At 42.3% G+C, this 23,663-nt stretch overlaps 1 protein-coding gene and 1 long non-coding RNA gene across 13 annotated transcripts in view; both read right to left on the bottom strand.

Annotated features, from left to right (window-relative positions):
• Positions 1–628, bottom strand: part of PMFBP1 (polyamine modulated factor 1 binding protein 1) — a 52,222-nt gene extending 51,594 nt beyond the window's left edge. The window contains exon 1 of the mRNA XM_019819976.3: positions 506–628. The gene's annotated coding sequence lies outside the window, so the exon portion shown is untranslated. The remainder of the gene's footprint in view (positions 1–505) is intronic.
• Positions 629–1,723: 1,095 nt separating this feature from the next.
• LOC111557992 overlaps positions 1,724–23,663 on the bottom strand; it is a 474,951-nt gene continuing 453,011 nt past the window's right edge. For all 12 annotated transcript variants that reach the window (XR_006590782.1, XR_006590783.1, XR_006590776.1 and 9 more), the window contains one exon: positions 1,724–2,257. This is a non-coding gene — a long non-coding RNA (uncharacterized LOC111557992). The remainder of the gene's footprint in view (positions 2,258–23,663) is intronic.

Below are 23,663 nucleotides of genomic sequence, written 5' to 3'. Positions count from 1 at the left end.
AAAAGAGTACAAGTGAATGAGTTCAATGAAATACAGGTTGAGCAAGCAGGATGGGAAACATATGTTAGTATTTCATATACCATCTACCCTCATGAGGTTACACAAATGCCATAACCACAGATTGCTGATGCTGGCTTTCTCCCCAAGGAACTAGTACTCCCTGGGTATATGGATGGACCAGAAGCCTTAGAAAACCAAACTTCCAGTTATAAGGTAAATAAGAATGGGGGATGTAATATACAACATGATGACTATAGTTAACATTGCTGTATGGTCTATTTGAAAGTTGAGAGTAAATCCTAAGAGTTTTCATTACAAGGAAAAAATCTTTTTTTTTTTTTTAGATGATCTTAACTAATCATGGTAATCACTTCACAACATATGTAAATCAAGTCATTATGCTTTACACATTAAGCTTATAGAGTGCTGTGTGTCAGGAAGAAAATGAGTTTTAAAAATAAAGTTAAAGTTATCCTTGGGGGTTAATCAAAACGAGTATATTTACCTGCACTCAGCCATAAGTCTTTCCTTTATTCTTGCTGGGTTTTATATTTTTCTCCAATGTTCCACCTCCTACTAATGTAAAAGGTGTGATGAATCCTAGGGCTCTTAATTATTGAAATAATGAGATGATGTTCAATATTTCATCTATTTTTTAAAAAATGTTTTTAAAAATGTTTATTTTTGAGAGAGAGACAGAGAGACACAGAGAGAGAGAGAGAGAGAGAGAGAGAGAGAGAGAGACCGAGCATGAGCAGGGGAGGGGGAGAGTGAGAGGAGACACAGAATCTGAAGCAGGCTCCAGACTCTGAGCTGTCAGCGCAGAGCCTGAAGCAGGGCTCAAACTCACAAACTATGAGATCATGACCTGAGCCAAAGTCTGATGCTTAACCAACTGAGCCACCCAGGCACCCCAATATTTCCTCTATTTTCAAAAAATATGTGAGCACCATGAATTGGTAGGAATGTTCCTTGTACAATCAATTATTTCTACCCAGAATGTATGGATGGAGCCATAGCTTGCAGAGGCTTGGCATGAACAGAGTTTGCCTATTTGGATACAAAGAGAAAAATCCCTGACCATGTAAGGGCATATCTGATAGGGGAAGATGGCAGGAGGAGATGATGCTGGAGATGGTTTTGCCAGGGTTTCAGGTTCTGCACCATAACTTAGTGAGTAGGGACCTGACACCAATGTCACAAATTGAGTTATAGTCCAACCCCAGGACCAAGGCTTTCCTGGAGAGGAAACATGGTTAGTTGGGTCTTCCCAGAAGGAGACTTTGTAATGGCAGAAGAAATGAGGGTCCAGGAGGAACAAGAGAAGGTGTTCCAGGATTTATCAGCCTCACTGTCACAGGTGAAATTCTCTTCCCATGGGTCTCTTCTTTGGTACTTAAAAAAAAATGTTTATTTATTGTGTGTGAGAGAGAGAGCACACGGAAGAAGTGGAGGGGCAGAGAGAGAGAAAGAGGGAGGAAGAGGGAGACAGATAATCCCAAGCAGGCTCTGTACTGTCAGCACAGAGCCCCACAAGGGGCTCAAGCCCATGAACTGTGATATCATGACCCAAGCCAAAATCAAGAGTCAGATGCTTAACCAACTAAACCATCCAGGAGCCCCCGTTTTTTCAATTAAAACATTTTTTCTTTTAATTTTAAAGAGAGAGAGTGCAAGAAGGGGAGGGGGCAGAGGGCAAGAGAGAATCTTAAGCTTATGTTCAGTGTGGAGACTCACATGGGGCTTGATCCCACGACCCTTTGATCATGACCTGAGTCAAAATCAAGAGTCAGATGTTCAACCGACCGAGCCATCCAGGTGCCCCTTCTTTGGTACTTTTCACAGAAGCTATCAACTGCCTATTCCAATATTCATACTTCTTCTTTTCCTCAGTAACAGAACCCTAATTTTGTTGGGTGTCTATGTGCTCATCTAAAAGTCTATGAAATGAACAAAGGGAAAAAAAGAGACAAACCAAAAAACAGACTCTTAACTATACAGCACAAACAGATGGTTACCAGGGAAGGCGGGCAGGAGGATGGGTGAAACAGATGAAAGGGCATTAAGAGTGCACTTATCTTGGGGTGCCTGGGTGGCTCAGTTGGTTGAGTGTCTGACTTTGGCCCAGGTCAAGATCTCAAAGTGCGTGGGTTTGAGGCCCGCATCAGGCTTGCTGCTTTCAGTGGGTCCGCTCAGCCTGTCAGCTTTGGATCCTCCTTCCCCCTCTCTCTCTTCCCCTTCCCCATTTGTGCTGTCTCTGTCTCAAAACATAAATAAAACATTAAAAAAAAGGAGTGCACTTAACTTGATGACTGCGTAATATATGGAATTATTGAATCAGTATATTGTACGTCTGAAACTAATATGACACTGTATGTTAACTACACTTAAAATAAAAATAAATAAAAGACTACTTACCCCAGACTCTCTTGGAGCTAGGTCTGGCTGCATGTCTAAGTTTTAGTCACTGAGATGTAAGAGGAAATACTGTGGGAAGCTTCCAGAAACTCTTCTTCTTCTTTTTTTAAAAGTTTTTATTTTTTATTTTTGAGGGAGAGACAGAGAGATCAGGGGTGGGGCACAGAGAGGGACACACAGAGACTCCCGAGCATGTGGGGCCTGAACCCACGAACCGTGAGATCATGACCTGAGCTGAAACCAAGAGCCAGACGCTGAACCGACTGAGCCACCCGGGCACCCCCAGAAACTCTTCTTAATTAGTAGTACTGCCCAGCTCTTTGCCCCCTCCTCCCTCCTGATTTAACCCAGCAGCCATTTGGAACATGAGGAAATGGTCACAGAGACAGAACAGAAAGTGCCTAAGCCCCTGAATGGTGTGAAACCACCATACTAGGCCTGGACAGAGAGTACAATTTCTTTCTAAGTCACTTTGGACTTTTTCATTTCATTCAGCGGAATCTAATGCAATTAAGTGGACAAAGTATCCTTATTTATGATCCTCTCAGAGATACCTTTCTACAACTCACTCCCCATTTTTAGCACCTCCACAAGTTGCTTCTACTGTATAGTTTGGAACCCCCATTTCATTATGGACCAACTTTTATCCACAGATGCTTCTTCCTCTCCTTGATAGTGGTTTTCTTGACTCGGTTTTCTCTTGATATATCAGCTCTTTGTTTTCACTGTTGTTTTTTTTTTTTTAAGTTTATTTATTTTTAGAGGGGTGGGGGAGGGGCAGAGAGGGAAGGAGCCCAACACAGGGCTCCATCTCATGACTGTGAAATTATGACCTGAGATGAAACCAAGAGTTGGCCATTTAGCCGACTGAGCCATGCAGGTAACCCTGCCTTCACTCGTTCTTTTTTTCCTCTTGATGTATGGAGTAGGGGGATCCAGAGTGGGGAAGAGAGTGACATACTCTATCCGCCTACTGACACCAGTAGTATTTCCATGCCATTTAGTAAAATTTCCTCTTTTGAAGTACACACTCTTCTAATCTTGGTTGCCATTATGATTGACTGACATGGCAAAAACTCTCCCACCTGATTGCTTAGTAACTTTATTTATAAATGAGAAATGTTCTTTCTGCTTGTCCAAAAATCACACACCTCCAAGCCCCAACTCAACTGCCATTTCTGTCATCTTCCCTCCAGCCACATGTAATATTAACATTTGTATGCCAACTGCTATATGTCACGTGTAGGCACTGTTATAAACATAAAATAACAGAGTTAATCCTACAGCAGCCTTGCCAGGTAGGTAACCCCTCATACTCTTAAAGAACTTTATCTGTACTTCTTTTAACGAAACACAACCTGCCTTTATTATGGTTATTTGTGATTTGCCTTGTCTCTCCACAAGAGTGGCTGTGGTCTACTCTGGTGAAAGATGAGGAACGTAGGACCTTTCTGAAATAATTATAGATTTCCAGAAAGTTGCAAAAATAGTTGACAGAGTTCCTATGTATCCTTTCTCTGGCTTCCCAATGTTAGTATCTTACAGAATGTCAATATGCCTTATTACTCATGATGTCAACCTTGGTCATTTGGTTATGCTGGTGTCTGCCAAGTTCATCCACTATACATTTATACTATTTTCCCCATTATAATTAATAACTTTTTAAGATGGGGGAGATACTTTGAGAGTACATAAATATCCTGTTTTTTTTTTCCTGAAACTCTCACCCACTATTTTTAGCAAGGCTGATCTTGCTTGCAACGATTATTGCTAGAGTGTTGTAATAGGGATTTTATATTTCCTTTATTCCTTCTACATTTATTCATCGGAATTCCCCTCTCCCCCATTTAATGATTTATTTATTTACATCCATATAAACTCATGGCTATATATTTTATTTCATGGGTTATGATCTAATATTATTATTTATTTTGTTGCTCAAATGGTCCAACTTTGGCCATTGGGAGCTCTTTCTTTTAAAAAAAATTTTTTAAAAAATCTTTATTTATTTTTGAGAGAGAGCATGTGAGCAGGGAGAAGCAGAGAGAGAGGGAGATACAGAATCCAAAGCAGGTTCCAGGCTCTGAGCTGTCAGCACAGAGCCTGATGTGGGGCTCAAACTCACAAACTGTGAGATCACGACCTGAGCCAAAGTTGGACGCTTAACTGACTGAGCCACTCGGGAGCCCTGGGAGCTCTTTCAGTTTGGTTCCCGTGTCCTTTCAACAAGTCCCTGTCCTTTCTTGAGTACTTCCTTGCTTTTTGGCATCACACACCGCTCCAGGCTCATCTTGTATTTTCCTTGCCCCAGACACTTCTCTATGGAGTCAGGCTTCCTATTTTGACTCAAGTTCTATGACCTTGGGCAAATTAACATCTCTGAGTCTCAGTTTTCTCACTTGAGAAAAACTGGAGTAATAGCATCTCCCTTGCAGGGTTGTGATGAGGATTAAAGAAATCACATGTATAAAATAGGGGTAAGGTTAAAAAATTTTTAATGGTTTTTTTTCCCTTTACCCTCTTTAGCATAGATTCTGCTTTTTGAGTTGCCCCAGGCTGTCTTCTTCCTGGTACTGTGCAATAAGATTCTTGCCTTGAGAAAGGATTTTCTAAATTCCTTTACCTACTCTCCCCATGTTACCCCACTTGCCTCTTCCCAGAATTTCAAAGCATTCAGTGAAAAAGCCAAGGCCTTTTGGAGGCGATTTTTTCAACTGGCATTTGCTTCAGATGCCTGCTCTCCAGCAGGAGAGGGGTTAAATACTTTGGGATAACTTCCACACCGAACTGCCTAGTCTCTTAGGTTCAGCTCAGCAATCAAACTGCATAACCTAATAGAGCCCCTGGTGCTACGGGAAACACAAGACACTGATTTATATTTTAATATCAGTAATTTCCACAAGAGCAACATTTCTGAGTGTCATTTTACAATTTCTGTCAAATGCCAGCTCAGTTTTTCTTAATTCTGTTTATTGTGACTGAATTTGCAACCTCATCCACAATGCAGATTCTTGGCTCCCAGGAGAGAAGAGCGTTTCCATGTTTCTCTGGAATGGGAGGGATGGGGATAGGAGCAGAAAGGGGCCTATAAAATAATTGGAAATGCAAACGAAGCACTGTTTATTAAGAATGGTTATGAAGTATTTCTAGTTAAAAAGAAATGAGGTGTGTGTGGGGAAACAGTACCCAACAAACTGTAAAAATGACCAGCAAAAGAGGTGCTTGAGATCCAAACTGGAATCTTTCCTCTTCCAGAATGGAGAACTGTTCTATACACTGCAAAATTGAGAAGAGGGAACCAATGTGGGGAATATTTGGCTGCACTTACTGTAAGAGGGTTGCTGTGGCCATTAGCACTGTAGCAGGTTGTAAAGCGCTTTGGGATCCTGAAGGATCAAAGGTGCATGGCTACATAAATGCCAGATGTTGCCATTAGGAAGAAGGAGCCTGGTTCTCTCCTGTATTCTTTGAACATCTCATAAAAGTTAAGAACAAAGCTGGTGCTGTTGGCACCAAACCATATCTATTCAGCGTGCTGACGGGGTGGGAGTGCTTCCTGAGGCCCCTGGCTGCAGATGTGTGCCCTTGAACGCCCAGTGCCGTCCACTCGTTCCCTGCGGGCCTGCAGCTCCAGTTTCTGCATCAGTGCTTTTCTGGACGGTAATGAGCAACCTCCTGTAAGAGCTCAACATAATGCTCCTCTTTGAGGCCTGAAATTTAGCACTGGCTCCAGAGGATCTCTCTTTTGCTTGTTACAGAAAGCCAGCCAAGAGTCTGAGGCAGGGCACCGGTAACCGCGAAGCTTCTTAGGAGACCGCTCGGGGCCTTTTCCCAAACAGGAATGTTGTTGTCTCTGTAATCCTTTTCTCCAAAGCCACAGCTCCCTGTAGGCCAGAGTGAGCTCCAAACCATTTGCTAAGACCTTGTGCTTTTCACCAGCATCCTTCCGTTTCTGTACACTCCAGATCCAACATCATGTCTCATTGCCAAACCTCTGGCAGAAGCCGTGTTGAGTTTCTCAGTGGAGCTATCGACCACATTGACTGAAGCCGCAGCAACGTGTTTCTCCCCGTCCAAAAGGGTAAAAATAACAGGAACAAGTTGTCGGAAATGAAATTTCAATTCATCCACGCCCTTTCTACACTTCTGCTGCGACTCCCAAGCAGGGATCAATAGTGTTTAGACAGCCAAGGAGATTTTTTCCCCTCTTAAAGCACCAGATCAATAGTAAAAAAAAAAAAAAAAAGAAAAAAAAAAAAAGAAAAATCCTCCAGCCCTCTGTATGTGTTGTAGTAAATGTGAACAAATCAGAGGCCTTCGGCTAAACGGATTGACTGAAGGCAGCAGCAGTCCGGCGCTTTGTAACTGAGAGCACATCAACCGCCCAAGTGGCAATGAGGGAGGAAAGCCGCCAGGCTCCAGCGAACCCCGGTGCTCCCACAGTTCCGGTAACAAGGAAGCTTGAAAGGGAATTTCTGTCTCCAAAACGAAGGGAAGGAATGAAAACTTTTCTGGGCGTCGCAGCATGTGGGCGTGACTTAAAAAAAATTAGAAATAGCCAGAACCATTCATGGAAATGCGTTTTGTAAGAAGACAGTTTGGACTGTGGGGTACTCCCCACTTCCTCTCCATCTTGTCTTTTGCTTTTAAAATTTTTCTCTTTCTTTCTTTCTTTTCTTTCTTTCTTTCTTTCTTTCTTTCTTTCTTTCTTTCTTTCTTTCTTTCTTTCAGTGCTCAGCTATGTGTGGCTTATTCTCATTGCTTATTGAGGTTTCTTCCCATATGCTATCCAGCTCTCAGACATCCCCACCTGGAAAGATCCTGAAGGCTGAATTTCTGTCATAGGTCATTTCTCCCACTCATCTGGTTTCCTCCTTTGTCCTCACTGATCTCTGAGGCCTGTTCTAGCTCGTCCTTGTAATCCCATTATTCATGTGAGGGAGAAACTGGGTCAAAGCTCAATTCTGATTTTCCTCAAATGATTTATTTACCCACGAGCAACTTCTCCTCTTGCTATGAAAATGTCTGTATTTTATCACATTCCTTTTCCCCCCACCAGAGACCAATAATACAGTGTGGGGATATTCACACGGATAGTCCAGTCATTAGAGCAATTTCCAGATTGGACTGGGTCTTTGTGCTTCAAGAAGCAGGGGACTAGCGGATTGCATCTGTAATTATGGTGTGAGAAGCCGAAGAATTTTGAAGTGGGTTGTCATAAAACAATTCCTTAATTTCATTTGGAAAAGCCAACCCAAGGACTCAAAAGACTGCCACACAGCTGGTGCTACTTTGTAAGATTAAAAATTATTTAGGTTGCAAAATCCAAAGGTGAACTGTTACAAACATGTGTAAAAGACTCATTTTTCTTTTTCCTTCTGTCTTTCTTCTATTTATTTATTTATTTATTTATTTATTTATTTATTTATTTATTTATCTTGAGACAGAGAGAGAGAGAGAGAGAGAGAGAGCATGCAGGGGAGGGGCAGAGAGAGAATCCCAAGCAGGCTCTGTGCTGTCATTGCAGAGCCTGACTCAGGGTTTGATCCCATGAACCATGAGGTCATGACCTGAGTTGATATCAAGAGTTGGATGCTTAACCGGCTGAGCCCAGATGCCCCAAAAGACTTATTATTCTTTTTTTTAACGTTTATTTATTTTTGAGAGAGAGAGAGAGAGAGAGAGAGAGCAAGCTCGTGGGTGTGCTCACGCTCATGAGTGTGGGAGGGGCAGAAAGAGAGGGAGAAATGGAATTAGAAGTAGGCTCCAGGCTTCGGGCTGTCAGCACACAGCCCTGTGTGGGGCTCAAACTCATGAAGTGTGAGATCATGACCTGAGCCAAAGTCAGATACTTAACCGACTGAGCCACCCAGGTGACCCAAAAGGCTTATTATTCTTATGATTATTGTATTAATTTCTACAATGAATTAAGATTTAATTTGAAAAGAAACATTGGTTAAAGCTAGTATAGGAGCATATAAAAGTGATAGTATGTCAACATGTACTAGTTTAGACAATACAGGTTTAGTTAAATGTCTATAATCATAGATAAAAGAAATGATTGTTACCGATTATGTCATAAACAGAAACTTCTCTGGGAGTAAGTTCCTGTCTTGTATGAGCCCATATTTTAGACCAGACCTGTTCTGGTTACAGTTACAGTCACTGGCATATCTTGAAGGTATCCTGGGAGAGAGATACGCCTCAGTCACTTCAAATAGTTAAGAGGTCAGTTGGTAGTAGAAAAAGTCCCTCTCAGTGGATAGAGAAATAGGGACTATAAATATTAATTTATTCAGTAATTAAAAAGTGCAAAGAACCCAGTATGCATCAGGTGAAGCAGAAATGAACAATGACAAATGTAACTACAAGAGTACTGGTGCCGTAAAACAGCCCCCTTCCCTCCCGCAGGGGCTTCACGCAATGAGTGGCCTAGTGACTGCAGCCTCTCCCTTTCTAATGATTCTTCTTATTAGCATTTTAAAAGTTTAAGCATTTGAATATATAATGTAGTCAAGTGGTTCCAAAATGTGCAAAGGCATGGACTGGGTTTACATTTTCCGCTCATTTCTAGTCTCTATCCTTCCTGCCTCTGGTCCAAGCCCCACGAGGTCAGCCAGCTCACCTGCCCTCCGGCCTCCGGTGGGTGTGGCCGATGCAGAGCACCAGCAGATCAGAGGGAGGGAGGGCTGTGCCATATTTGCACATTCGCCTTCAGATCTGGCCCTGGCAGGTACCCAGCAGTGATTGAGGCTGGTGTCACACTTCTCTCAAGGCCCCTTCTGAGCCACTCTTCTGCCCATTTTGGGTAGGTTTGCTCCAGCACTGGCCCTTGGGGTCTGGGATGGTCCAGGCCTACTCTTACTGGACCCGGGCATTGCACGATGACTTGTGGCTTTCTCACCTCCTGCCCACACCTTTATACCTGATCCCTTTATAAAACATTCCACGTATTACTCAGCTTGAGTGTGCCATGTACTCCCTACCAGGACGCTGATTAATATTGTAAGTGGTGGAAAGTCCCATTCGCTGTCCTGTTAGTGTCCTAGGGCTGGTGTAACAGAGCACTACAAACTGGGTGGTTAAACAGTAAAAATTTGTTGTCTTATATTTGTGGAGGTTAGGAGTCTGAGATCCAGGTGTGGGCATGGTTGGTGCCTTCTGAGGAGGGCCAGGAGAGACGGAGAATCTGTTCTGTGCCTCTTACCTAGCTTCTGGTGGTCTGCCCCCACCCCTCCCATCTTAGCATTTATGTTCACATGCTGTTCTCTCTGTGTGCAAGTCTGTCTCCAAATTTCCCTTGTATAAGGACACTAGTCTTATTGGATTAGGGGCCCACCCTACTCCAGTATGACCTCATCCTAACTAATTACATCTGCAGTGACCCTATTTTCAAATAAGGTCACATTGTCAGGTACTGGGGGTTAGGACTTCAACATATGAATTTTGGGGGACATAATTCAAACCATAACAGCATTTAAATATGCTCAAGTATTTTGTATTACACCAAAAAAAAGCCTCTCCTGACCTCCATCTATTGTCTGCTCTCTCCTTCCCACACCTCCCCACTATCTCCATGAATAAATTGTTTGCATTTGCTGTTTTTATTTTTCTTCCACCACCCTCCCTCCTCCTGCCTCCACCCACCTACTCACCCACCTAGTGGCAGCAACACTGATTGGCCAAGGTCAAACTTTTGTTGTCATATCCAATGGGCTTTTCTTGGTCTTTATTGTATTTGACAAACTTGACACCAGGGGCCACCTCCTCCTTCTAGAAATACTCTCTGTCCTTGGTTTCTGAGAAAAGCTCAAGTCTTCCACCTGCTTTTCTGACTGCTTCTCAATGTCTTTGGCAAGTAAAGTACCTCTTCTATCCATTCCTGAAATGGTCCCCAAGGATTTCCCTTGTCTTGTCCTCCTCTCTCCTTCTACACCCTCTCTGATCTGTTTTATCCATTGTCCTGATTTCAGTTACTGTTCATATGAGGTTGCTCCCAGAACAAAATCTCTAGCACACATCTCCATTTGGAGCTCCAGATCTATTTATGCAACTACCATCTAGACAGCAATTCTTGATTGTTTCACAGATTTCTGCAGTTCAGCATCTCCAAAATGAAACTCAGTCCTCTACTCCAAACCTGCTACTCCTCCTGTGTCACCTATTTTATTTACTTAACAAACACACAAGCATTTATTACGTGCCAGGCACTATTCTGAGCACGTCACTATTAACTCATGTATGTAATCTGTGTTAACGACTCTATGAATAAATACTCTGGTTATCTTTATTGTAGATGGGGAAATGAGACACAGAGAGATTAAGTAACTTACCCAGGACTACACAGCAGTAAGTGGTAAAGCAGGGATTCAAACCCAGGTAGCCCAACTCTGGACTACCTGGACTTTGTCCTCGGAACTACTATTACACGTTGCCTCAGTGAAAGGTACCACAATTTATTCCATCTATTCAAGCCCAGAAATGCAAGCGCCATCTTGAATCTCCTCTCCTTCCTTCCCTCCCCCTCCCCCACTCTCTCTTATCAACTCCTAGTCCTCTCATCTCACCATTCACTGAGTTCTGCCTGTTGTATCTTCTAAATAAATCTTTTAATTGGCCCCCTTCTCCTCATCCCCCATGACCCTGCCTATTCCTTCAGCAATTAGAGATATGATCATGTCATTTACTTGCTTAAAACCTTTCAATAATTCTCCACTGTTCTCATGATAGAAAACAGATTCTTAAAATGGTTTATGAGGCCTCCTTGATCTGCGCCCTGCTTTCCTGACCCTTGCTGCCCTTCTTCGTATTCCCCACTCTAGCTTTATTGAACTGTGTGCAGCTTCTCAGACATACCCTGAAACTTATGCCCCTGCTGCTTCTGCTATATGCTATCATTTCATTTCCCTCTTTCCATCAGCTTTGGGCTCACGCTAGCTGCTGCCTCTGGACTCAGGGTAAATATAATTTTCTCTACAAAGCCTTCTCTGGTTCCCAAAGCCAGGGTGCTTCCTCCGAGCATGTGGTCCTGCCCTTATCCCCTGAACAACCCCAACAAGGCAATCATCACACTATATTAGAATTGTAAGTGTACTTGTCTGTATTTCTCTCTACACTGTGAACTCCATAGGTCAAGGGACTATATTTTTCTTGTTCACCAGCTTATCTCACGTGAGTAGACAAGTACCTGGTACATAGCAGATGCTCAGTAATAGTTACTGAGAGAATAAAGAGCCGATTAATTGGTTTGTAGTGAGAAATCACCATCACGTGAGCCAGAATACTCACAGTCCATACTTTGTAGTGAGCAATTACCATCATGCGAGCCAGAGTACTCCTAGTCCATATATCTAACACACTTTCTGACCAACATCAGAAACCAAAGAAGTTTTTGGGTGACAGAATCAGAACCAAGGACACTTAAAGAGTCTAATGTTGAATGGCAACTGGGTAGGACAGCATCATGTAACTGTCTCAGACAGCGAAGTCTCACCAATGGGGCTGGTACTGTCAATCTGTTGGCCAAGGTTCCCTCTCTCCTCGACATCCCTAGAAGGGGTCCAGATATCATTCCCTCTGTGACTATGTTTTTCCTCCCCCTCTGCACGATCAGACTGATAAGCTCTTTCCTTAAATGGGTTACTCTGATACAGTCAGGTTGTGCAGATCTGAGACCTATTCTGTCTCTCTAAGGTGACTCTGGGTATGGTTCAGCTCTTTTAGAACAATCTTTCTCTCAATTACAAGTTCCAGGGGAAGCCTCCTTGTAATCTACTGGCAGACAATCCCAAAACTACTGTAGTTCAGAAGTGTAGTGGATCACTTCCCTTTGGAACAATCAAAAAAGACTTTTTGGGGACAGTTGCATTTGATCTTGCCTTTGATTCTGGTAAGGGCAGATGGGCTACGTTCTAGTAAAGCTAGAGCTAGTAAAGCAGGAGAGGCAGGGCTGTGAAAAGCTTTAGATGCTAGGATGTAGAGTCTGGAATTCATCTAGAAGCAATGGGGAGGCAATAGGGAGCAGCAGAGAGGCAACTCAGAGTAGGGGGAGTGACACTTTGAGAGTTGCTTCAGGCAGATTAGCCTGGCTTCTGTGTATAGGAGAGAGGGTGGATAAAAGTAGGAGGAGGAGGAGAAGGCCCCAAGAGCAAGACAAGAATTAGGAGATGATCATTCTCAAATAAAAACAGCTGGCTGAACAGAGGTGCTAGATAAGAAATGTTTCTTTAATTTGCCACTATAATGGTATAACATTATATCCAAATATATAAACACATCATACTGAAGCTTATTAAACACTGATAAAAGCAAACAAAAGAGCTTCATTTCTGAAGACATATATACTAAGGCCAGGGGTGAGATTTAAAATTTCCCCTTTGGGACAATAGTCTATTTCTTGAATGACTTATTTTTTTCAATCACTAGGTGAATCTACAGATCATATCTGGTTACAGTGGGCTCCAAAGAACTGTCCACATTCATCTGGGTTAAGCTAGAGTAGTCTGAGATACTAGTCAAATAGTGGACGCTTGGAGACCTTTTTGATCTAAATAACTTCTGTTGTAGTGGGATCCACCCTGTACCCTGTAGGATTATTTGTCCAGCATTTTATTTATCACCCTAAAGGGCTGAGGTGAGGTGAAGGTAGGGCTGGTTTTGGATGCTGGGTAGGGGACAGGCAGGTAGACTATCAAGTCCATTTATATTTCAGTCTTTTCCTGTAGCTGTTCTCCAGTGATCAAGTCATGGAGGGAAGGGAGAGTGAGGTGGTTACATATGGGCGCTGCTATTGTTATGTTGGAAAATACTTTTTGATGAACAGTCATTTCCCTCCACTGCCAGAGGGTGTTGATAATGAGCAAATTACCTTTTACTCCCTCTGGTGTGGATGTGAAATTGGCTGTTAATAGAGTTGCTAATGCTACCGGGTTAGCATGTGATTGTTCTATTTTAAGCCAATTTAAGGTATATTTGGGGAGTAGCCAATCAGACATCTCGCTAAGAATATGGGCCCAACTGCGGCATTTAATATCAAGAAACCTGCCTCACCCACAGATGTGGCTGTGAGTGGAAAGTGCTGAACATGCCGTCATTAACATGAAATGTTTTAATACAATGTCTTTTTTCCTTTGTAGGTACAAGAATGGTCTCATTAGGCAAACACCAAATGTTTGTAACATAGGATGGGGCCCATTTCAAACCCCAATAATATGGAATCCTATCAGCCAATGATGTACTTTGTTTAATCTAACAATGGGTTAATATTGGTCATTTCATTACTGCTCGTTATGCAGTGAAAGCTTACTAGAAAATGAAATGTTCAGAAATTAGTTGAAAGGAGCAAAAAAGGTGAGAGATTTTACCGAGTTATATGCTCAATTGGGCTAATTAAAGGCACAGATGCATTAGTAGGTTATAGGAACATCTTTGATTTCTAAAGATGCTTGCCTAGAGGGGGATGGTGTATTGTATCACATGTGGCATTGTTAGCGTCAAGGGAAGGAAGCACAGCTTTTCTCTCTTACATTCCCCCTGGCCCTCTTTCTACAACACCTATTGCGACCTGGCACCTGGTGGCTGAACTGAGTGTAATACTTAGGGAAGTTTCTTGATTAAACAGAATACTCTTGAACAAAGCACGGTTGATTTGCGATTTTCGTGTTTTATTGGCTTTTCTCGCTTTAAATGTAAAGCTCATTAACTACACACAAAGAACGAAACAGGTATGAAGGATGGAAAATAAAACTCAACCTATGTGATACAGAAAGGTACTGTTTGTGCCATTCTGGTTTGGATTAGCCGGGCTTGGCACTACTATGACTCTTGTCACCTGATCAGTTTACGGGGCTGAAGAAATTGTGGGACTGGAAAGTGCTGGTGCCTTATAACACCTCACCCTCACCCCCTGCCAAAATGCCTTCCAAGGAAATTCTAGGCTCATGATCTCTGAGTTGCCATAAAGATCGGCGGCTGTGGAAAGCTCATCCTGTATGATCTTCTACTCATTTAACAATATTTCTGAGAGCTGCCTTGTGCCAGTTTGGAATCCAGAAGGGACTGGGACACAGTTCCCGACCAAGGGAGCTCAGAGTATACAGGGAGACACTTATCTAAAAACAATATATAGTGATAGGAAGGCTGGTAAGAGGTGATTAAAAGTTTCAGCATTTGGAAAATACTTTCAGAGTTGACTCCCTCCCCCCCCCCCCCCACAAACACACATGGTACTTAACAATGTTTCAGGCACTGCTCTAAACACTTTAAAAATATTAACTCATTAATCCTCATAACAATCTTTGGAGGCAGATACTATTACTATCTTCATGCTATAGTTGGGGAAATTAAGGCGCAAAAAGGTTAAGTAACTTGCCCAAGGTCACATAGCTAGCTCATCAGTGCAGAGTCAGCATTTGAACCCCCACCATCTGGCTCCAGAATCCATGCCCTCAGCCACTACACGCTGCCTTCATTTAAGCCAGTCCCTGGAAGATGAGATTTAAGCAGAAGAGAGAAGGGGAATGCGTGAAATGAGGATTTCAGGGTCAGCATTCCAGGCAAAGAGCCCTCGTGTGTGGTTGCATGCAGCCCACGAGAAGAGCCCACGGTGGTCACAGTAACAGGATAAGTGGGGGTGCTGTTTGTGGTGGAGTACCAATACTGGAGGGGTGGGCAAAGAGAGAGGGAGCTGGCCAGGAGAGTGGAGAAGGGTCCCACAGAAAGAAAACCAGTAAAGAGACCTCCCTAAAGGGGAGAAGGCAGACAAATGATCATAGGGTCCAAGGTGTACCTGCTACAGAAGTTTAAGTAAGATGAGGAAAATCAGGCAGCAGGAGGCCACTGCTGACCTTTGTGTCCTTGTGGCTAGAGCAAAGGACTGAAATTGCCCACAGTTGACCAGAAGTTTCTGAGAGGAGAGAGCCGCGTGAATGTTTTTCTAGAAGTTTTATAGTAAAGGGAAGACAGGAAAGAGAGAAGAAAGGGAACAGAAGGGAAGACAGTGAGCTTAGCTAAGGATCAGAGAAGGGGAAAGCAGAGAGTGAGAGGTGAGAGAGAGGTGGGGTGAGGGAAGCATCGGGGTTGGAGATATTTGAGGTTTGGAAATTCTTGCCCCAAACCTCAACCTGAAGCACTATCTCGAGAATAACTTATTCTATTATTACTTTATTTTATTTTTTAAAATTTACATCCAAGTTAGTTAGCTTATAGTGCAACAATGATTTCAGGAGTAGATTCCTTAATGCCCCTTACTCATTTAGACCATCCCCCCCCCCCCACAACCCCTCCAGGAACCCTCTGTTTGTTCTCTATATTTAAGAATCTCTTATGTTTTGTCCCCCTCCCTGTTTTTATATTATTTTTGCTTCCCTTCCCTTGTGTTCATCTGTGTCGTAAAGTCCTCATATGAGTGAAGTCTTATGATATTTGTCTTTCGCTGACTAATTTTGTTTAGCGTAATACCCTCTAATTCCATCCACATAATTGCAAGTGGCATATTATTATTTTAATTGTTGTTATATCGATTATTATCATGATTTTTTAGGCAGTGGAACATAACATACAAAGGTTCAGATGCTATTTAAGACAGGGGGCTTTATAAAACATCCGAGGCTATGAGGACTTTGAAAGAAGACTTGCATGTCCCTAGCAGATTACCAGGCAGAGAGCAGGTTCTCAGAATGTGTTTGTTGAATGAATAAATGGGTTTTATTTACATTTTTATTGTGAATATTATAAAAAAAATAATATGGCACTGATTTTAAAACACTCAGAAACACAGTCATAAAAACTAACATTTTATGGACTGCAAGTCATTTTATGGAAATGTTGCAAATACATATATCTATCCTGCCCGAGGCCTTGAAGTAATAGGACCATTATAGGATTTCTCATTGGGTCATCAAAAAAGTTTCTGATCTCATATTCCTGCTACTTTACAGGCAGAATCTGTATTTTATTAAAGGTGGGAAAAATAAATTGTTCTTGAAGCATAGGGTATAGTTAAAGGTGTTAAGAAAATGTAAAACAATTTTACTAGTGTCTTGACTACTAATTTGGATAAATGTTTATTCTCAAAATGTTCCAGCATTGTCTTTCTCTTTCCAGAAAGGTCAGGCATATGCCACTAAAAATACATTCAGTACATTTGAGAATATTTTTCAAGTGATTTATTGGGGTAATGTATGGACTATTTATTTAAATATATCTCTTATTTCCAGTAATGCCACAACCTCATTAGAAGTGACTTGGCTCATTGCTTAAGCAAAATGATTTCGCTATTTAGGACTTCTCCTTTAAAAATAGGCTATTTTCCTCTAACCATTTACCAGAATTCGGGATCTATTTTTAGAAAAGAACACGAGAATGGGTAAGGTCATAGCCCTGAGCCTTAGGGAATTCCTCTTGAAGTTGTGTCTGTTGTACATTCTGCTTCATTTTTCTCCCTTGCTGATTCTCCAGAGTGGAGGGAATTCTCCACTTGAGATGTGGGGGTACAGCCCTTCTCTGGGGAATTGTGGAATCCTCGGGAGAGGCTCTGTTCTGTATTTTCGGTGGCAGGCACCCAGCCAGAAAAGTATGCGGCCTGGTTTTAGCAGTGAAAAATCGCTTGTGCTCTCTGGGGACATCAGAGCACTATTTGACATATTAGCAAATGAAATTTGCTAACTAGTGAGTGTGCAATACATAATCACCTCTCTGTGGTTGATCCATTCAGATGCTCAGAACATATATGGAATGATAATAGGTGTGATCCCTTTGGGATCTGAAACATTCCTGGCGTGGCATCTATGAGTTCCCTCTGTTCCATTCTTCTGACCCTGCCTTCCCCCTCAGAGATAACCAACACCCTAAATTTTGTGATTATTATTTATCTGAGAAAAAAGCTTTTATCCCATATGTATGTACCCCCCCGGCAATACGTTAATTATGTTTACTTGCTTTTGGGCTTTATAAAAATTTTATCATACTGTACTTAATCTTTTGCAACTTGCTATTTTCATTTGAAGTGGTTTCTGAGATTCATCCGTGTGGTTGTATTTATCTGTGGCTCATCCCTTTCACTGCCATATGATGGTCTAGTGTGGGAATATGGCACAGTTTACTCATCTTTCTTCCTGGGGATGTACAGGTAGGTTGTAGTCAGCTCCTTAGTTAGGGCAGGACAGGGCTGCTGTATGCATTCCTGGGCCTTCTCAGGCACTTATGCGAGTGTTTCTCCCACGTGTAGGTCCAGTTCAAAGGCTTGTGAAAGTTTAACTTCATAAGATAGTGCCGGGTTGTTCTTTTCAATAGTGCTGTTTGAATTTCTTACCCAGCTTTATGAAAAATATGACAATGCAGCTATGATTCAAAAAGAAAGGGAGTCACAGGCAGGCAGGCAGGCAGGACACATGGGAGGGAGAGAGGAAGAGAAAAGAGAATTCCTCCAAACTGGTTCAGGTCAGTCTAGAAAAAAAATACATAAATTTCCTCAGGTGTTTTTTTCTATCTAATCAAATTCAGCTGTTATGAGATGTTTAAAATGTTATTGAATTGAAAGATTAAAATATTTGTTAAATGCAGTTGGTGTGTGTATTGAGGGAATGGGCACTTTCATTTATTGTTCGTGGAGTGTTAATTGCCTTCTTTCTTGAAAGTAATTTAGCAATATGGAACAAAAGTCCTAAAGAAGGACAATTGACTTGGCAATTCCCCTTATGGGATTTTATTCTAAGGGAAGAAAAGAGTAAGTCTACGAAGATGTTTGTTTAAGGATGTTAACTGCAGAGTTAGCGATAGCAAAATGGAAGTAGGGGAACTAATCTAAATGTCCAGAAGTTGTTGGTTAAACGACCATGCCGCATTTTAGAATAATGGAAGGATGTGTGCATTACAGTACGTGGGAAAAAGACCAATTATATTATATGTATATGGGCCATCCTACATATAGGACCCATCCAATTTTTATAAAAATGACTCCTATATTTTTATGGGAAAAGTTATGCATGCAAATACGGCAAATTTTATAAGCAATGGCAGGATTTTAGGTGATGATTATTATTGCTTCTCTGTATTCTTTGCTTTTTTTAAAAACCAGACTAATATATTACTTATTTGATTAAATTAATAATGTGTTGCAGTCTACTTATTAAAGAGAGAGGGTGGGGATTTTTGTTTTTGCCGACACTCCTTTATCCATCTGTGGACTATCCTTAGAAATTTTAGCATTATAGATGGGCACCTAGTAGGAAGGCTTTCTCTCCCTTTCTCTCTGGGGATGTGAACTGATTTTATACAGCTTAAAAACCAAAAAAATATAATTATACAACCCCCAAATGCATTCTACTGAACAAAAGGTCAAATATCTGTAGTGCTCCTGATCATATGTCCCAGCTCCAGCCCATCAGCTTGGATCATAGAAACCTGCACCAGCTACCCCTCCCTCGAGGTTTTCCTCTGGGTAGATGAATATTTCTAATCACATTTGTCATTACAACATCCCCATGAGGTGGGGGAGAGTATATAGCAGCAGGTATAATAATTATCAGGGCTGCTTTTTTTTTTATTTGGTGTAAGACTGGTCAAATATTTTCATTTTATAATCCTTGGTCTCTTGGAATCTTTGAAAATAATGGCCAGTAGTTCAGCAAGTTCATTAACTAATTCCCTTAAGATTGGGGAATTGTGTGTTATCTGGACCTGCTGATTTACATATTGTACCATGTTTTCAAGTATTCCCTTACCTGGTTTATTTCAACGTCTATATTTAAAGTCTTCATTACTTCCTAATTATCTATGCTCCCTTCCTTTATTTTTGTTAAAGACCAATTTAATAGAGCAGCTTGGTATCTCTGTCACTCAGAGTCATCATTAATTTCACTCGCCTTCTCATTTATTAGTCCAGCCACTTCATTGCCCATGCTTTTCCCTCCCCAGCCCGTTTTCCTTGCCTTTAACCTCTTTGGTGGTGTTAACTCATTCTCGGCTGCTCTTATCTTTCTTACCTTGACAAGCTTTAGAAAGTTTGTGCGTTCACTTTTTTTTTTGGCTCTTCCTCATCCTTTCTCTATTTCCACAGTGGGGCATGCATTCTTCCATCCTTAGATCTTTTCAAGGTTCTTTGTCAAGCGGCTCCTTGCATTTTTTATTCAAGGTATGCTGGGCCTTTGTGGCTTAACTGTGATTTGAAAACTTTGTGCCCTTGCCTGTAGTGCTATCTGGGTTTCCTAATTCACCCAAATTGGATTTCTGAAGATCCTTGAATTTGAGCAAGTTCCTTAATGTTTTTAAATACAGAGACCAGGTCCTATCGCCAGGGCAGTGGTGTCTCACGGTCAACAGCATCAAAGACCATTTACAGGAAGGAGAGAGTCAGCACAGATGTGAGGTCATTGTTCATGCCTTGGGCAGGATATAGACATTTTCAGACCCAAATCCATCCTTGACAAAGAAGCCAAAGTGCTGTTGGTTTTCCAGGTTGTTGACATTGATCTTGGTTTCCTGGGCAGAGAACATACCACTGATGGCAGGCAGCTTGCTGTTTAGAAAGGCAAGATTAATAAATGCTGCTTGGAGTCCCTCTTTCTAGTTTACAATAATTAATGGAATGAGAACAAGTGCTAGATTTTACACTCATCAATTTAGATGCACCACTCCACAGGGTTCCTTCATTCTCTGTTTTTGATAGTGTCCATGTGCAGACATGGTGATCCGCTGGCAAACATATGATCTTGAGACAGCTTCCCTTTGAGTCTGTGGTAGCCATAGAGTCAGGCTGCTCAGGTCTCCCTTTAAGAGAGAACCTGCCAGAAGGAGTGCAGTTAGCTGGCAGCTATGAGCATCTCCAGGGAAGCTCCAGGCCAATGACCAGGCCCAGTGGTAATACCAGGGCCCACCTTTTCTAGCCAGTGTAGGACTCCTCTGCAGATGATCTTTTTGTACCAGACTGCCCTGTTGGGCTGGCCAAATCCTTCTCCAGCCGCACAGCAGCCTGAAGTTCTCCCTACCCCATCTTCCTTCCTTCCCCTTCTTCTTTTCACAGATGTCTGACCTGTGTGGTGGTCTCAAGGCTCTCCCTGCCTACTCCTACTCCCTTTCTCCTTTGTCTTTTACAGGTGTTAACTGTACTAAGTGTCTTGCATATCTAACCTCATCTCAGCATCTGCTTCTTGGAGGACCTGAAATGACACAAGGACCCATCCCCCTTTAACCTTGTTAACTCCTCCTTCTTCACCCAGCCTCCCTGGCAGGAGCTTAATCATACTCCATTTTATGGTGCTTGGTGGAAAACCCAAATGCTACAAAGTCACAGAATGCATTTTAGGCTAAACAAAAACAAAATTGGGTATCATCTCCATTCTGGGATTATATATACTCGTACTCTTACTCATTAATATGGATAATTGATCTCTTTACAGTTTGATCAAATTGGACAGTTCCCAGGAAAAGAGCTTGTACTTAAACCACAGGATCACTAGGTGACGCTGCTGCCCCACACAAAGGGGAGAGGCTGAGCTAGGCTTGGCCAGAACCATTTTGGGCTTGAGGTCCTGCCGTTTCCTTGGCTGGATAGGGCCTACAGGTCTGTAATCCCCTACAGAAGCTGAAAAAGTAATTTCTGGATCCATGAATCCAGGCTCTAGAAGGGCTTATTAAATCTCCCTCTCTGTCTCTGTCTCTGTCTTTCTCTGTGTCTCTGTCTCTCTTTCAGCGCTTACAGAACTGTGTGTGCGTGTGTGCGTGTGTGTGTGCATGTGTGAAGGAGTTCTTGGGAACTTTGACTTGATTCAAGAACTAAACATGGCTGCTCTAATTTCCCCAAGTGCCCACCCTTGGATTTGACTTCTCACCCTTTGGATCAACAAACACTCCAGAAAGTTCGTCAATCCATGCTCCCAGATCTGAGAGAACCATCAATCTGAGTGGCGTTGACATCAAAGTCTTTATCTAGAGTTCCTCAACAGAGTGGCATGTCCAGGCACCACTCAATTATACTAGGAGGAGAGGGTACAGGGGCTACTTCTATGTTTGGTGTCTTCTCTGCTGAATGCAGAACACACACCCACCCTGGTCAGGATTCTGGCTTTAGTGCTGCCATCTTTTATGCTGCCTCCCCTACCTTTCTACACGCACAGTCAGCAATCTGTACACATAACACCTGTCTTGTAAATCCTCATAGACAAAGCTGCTGAGTGGGACTAAAAATTTAACCCTGCAATTCACCCCCACCCCATTCCTAAATAGTTCCATCTGTTTTACATGCCCAATACTCCTTTCTTAAAGTTTCTGGGTTGGCACATTAGTTAACCTGAGTTTTAAGAAGTTGTTTTCTTACACATGCAATGACTATTTGGTTGCACAGAAAATACTTTCATATTTAGAAGACTGAATTCATTCATGTTTCCATTGGGGAATCTCCAGAACTACAACCATCAATCCATTCTTTACTTTTCTTTAATATTGCCCAATCTTTTTTTTTGTCACATTTTACACCAGTAATGGTAAGGAATTTCCCAGGAGACTTCTGGCTCGGTGCCTTATATAGAGACATTAGGAGTATGTCAGTGGGATAATTTTTGAAAGATAGCCCTAATATTGTTAATAGGTCCACAATCCAAGTACAGTGCCACTCAAATTTGCTTGGTAGTAAGCATACAGATTTCTAGGCCCAACCCCCTGGAGATTCTGACTTAGTAGGTCTGGGGAATATACTCAGGAATATGTCTCTAAAACAAGCAGCCCAGTGACTCTTACAATGAGGAAAATTCAGAAAACTGTGTCCCACCAACAAAGTGGGTTGTAGCTATGAATCACGATTCAATTCCAATCAGACACAGCAGAAGCCACAATGTAAAAAAAGATTCTGGAGATTTTAAAAGCTGGAGAGAGAACCATCTGTGAGTCATGGGATGCCCTCACCAGGTAATTGGGCACCTCGGGTCATCACAACCACCTGGAAACTTCTGATAGTGAAAGCATTGGGGAATCTTTTATTAACATATTTAATGTGCTTGACTAAGGGGAAAAAGTGGAGGAAGCCAGGAGCCCTTGTTAGCAATCTCTCTCCGTGTAGTGCATGGCAAAGAAACAATGCTTGCTTTCTTAGGAAAGGTTTTCTTTAACCCTTGACTGTCTTTCTCTGGGGAGAAGCCAGTGGGTGTATATAAGCTTAAACAATAGTTTTAGTGAAGGGGTTGGGGGTCCCTGGGACTCTGTGGGCAGTGCCTGGAAGGTATACACAGAAAGCCTCACAGATCTCTGTCAGGGAACATGGTTATGGTTTCTATGAGAGTGCAGTCTGCTGTGTTCTGTCCCAGGTCGCCCTCTGCCTCTCCTGGGGTTGGCTTGGGAATATCTAGGGGCTCTGGAATATCCATCCACCCAGTGAGAGAGCTCTCCACTCCTTCATCATGGCTGAGGGGTGAGTGCTGCTCCTTCCTGGCTGAGGGCTGACTCAGAGAAACAGTGCAAAACCTTAGTGGGAAGCTGCAGTTAGAACCATGTGCCTCAAAGAACCAAGTGGAAACTTTGATTCTTAGGTTTTCCAGGCCACTTCTGTCACTTTGCACTCAGGCTGACATCACACCTGCACACACACCACAGTCGGTAAGATTTTATCTTGCCCCCACCTTCCTAAAGTTGGCCACCCCATGGGGAGTGTTTTTGTTTGGTGGCAACAGCTAAGTGAAAATGCAGCCATCTCGCCTCGTCTGCAGATAAATCATTCTGCATCGGGGTATACCTTTTTGTTTTCTATCCCTGAAAGAGTCTGGGGGTGGCTTTTTTTTTTTTGCCTTTTTCATAAATAAATATTTTAACTGGAAATTTCCAAGCATATGACAGGCCTAGAATGTGAACTTGAATGTACTGTAATAGAAATCATCAGTTGCCATGGCGACGTGTTCCAAGAGCAGATTGCACCGAGTCACATGGGCAGAGTGCTCAGTAATACTAACACATCAGAGAGCGGGGCCACTTAACCTCAATCGCTTCCAGCTATTGTGCAGAATGCAATTGAATTTATTCCTAATTTCTGCCAGTGCTAAGGAACAAAATTTCCCTGCAGATTTTAATCTTACTCAGGCAGCCCCAGCCAGTGCTCAGACACTACTCCGCACCAATATTCAGCCAAGCTACTCACCCACTTTACAGCTCTATTTTCTTATTCTTATTTTTAATAATAGCTTCCCTCTCCCTGCTGGATCCCGAGCGTCCCCCTGCCCTGGGGAGAACTCCCCCCCCTCTTTTCTGAATGGCTGCATGGTTTG

This window comes from Felis catus, chromosome E2 (genome assembly GCF_018350175.1).
Source record: "Felis catus isolate Fca126 chromosome E2, F.catus_Fca126_mat1.0, whole genome shotgun sequence".
NCBI classification, from domain to species: Eukaryota; Metazoa; Chordata; class Mammalia; order Carnivora; family Felidae; genus Felis; species Felis catus.
The sequence above is the reverse complement of the archived record's forward strand: the minus strand, read 5'-3'. Positions and strand labels throughout refer to the sequence as shown.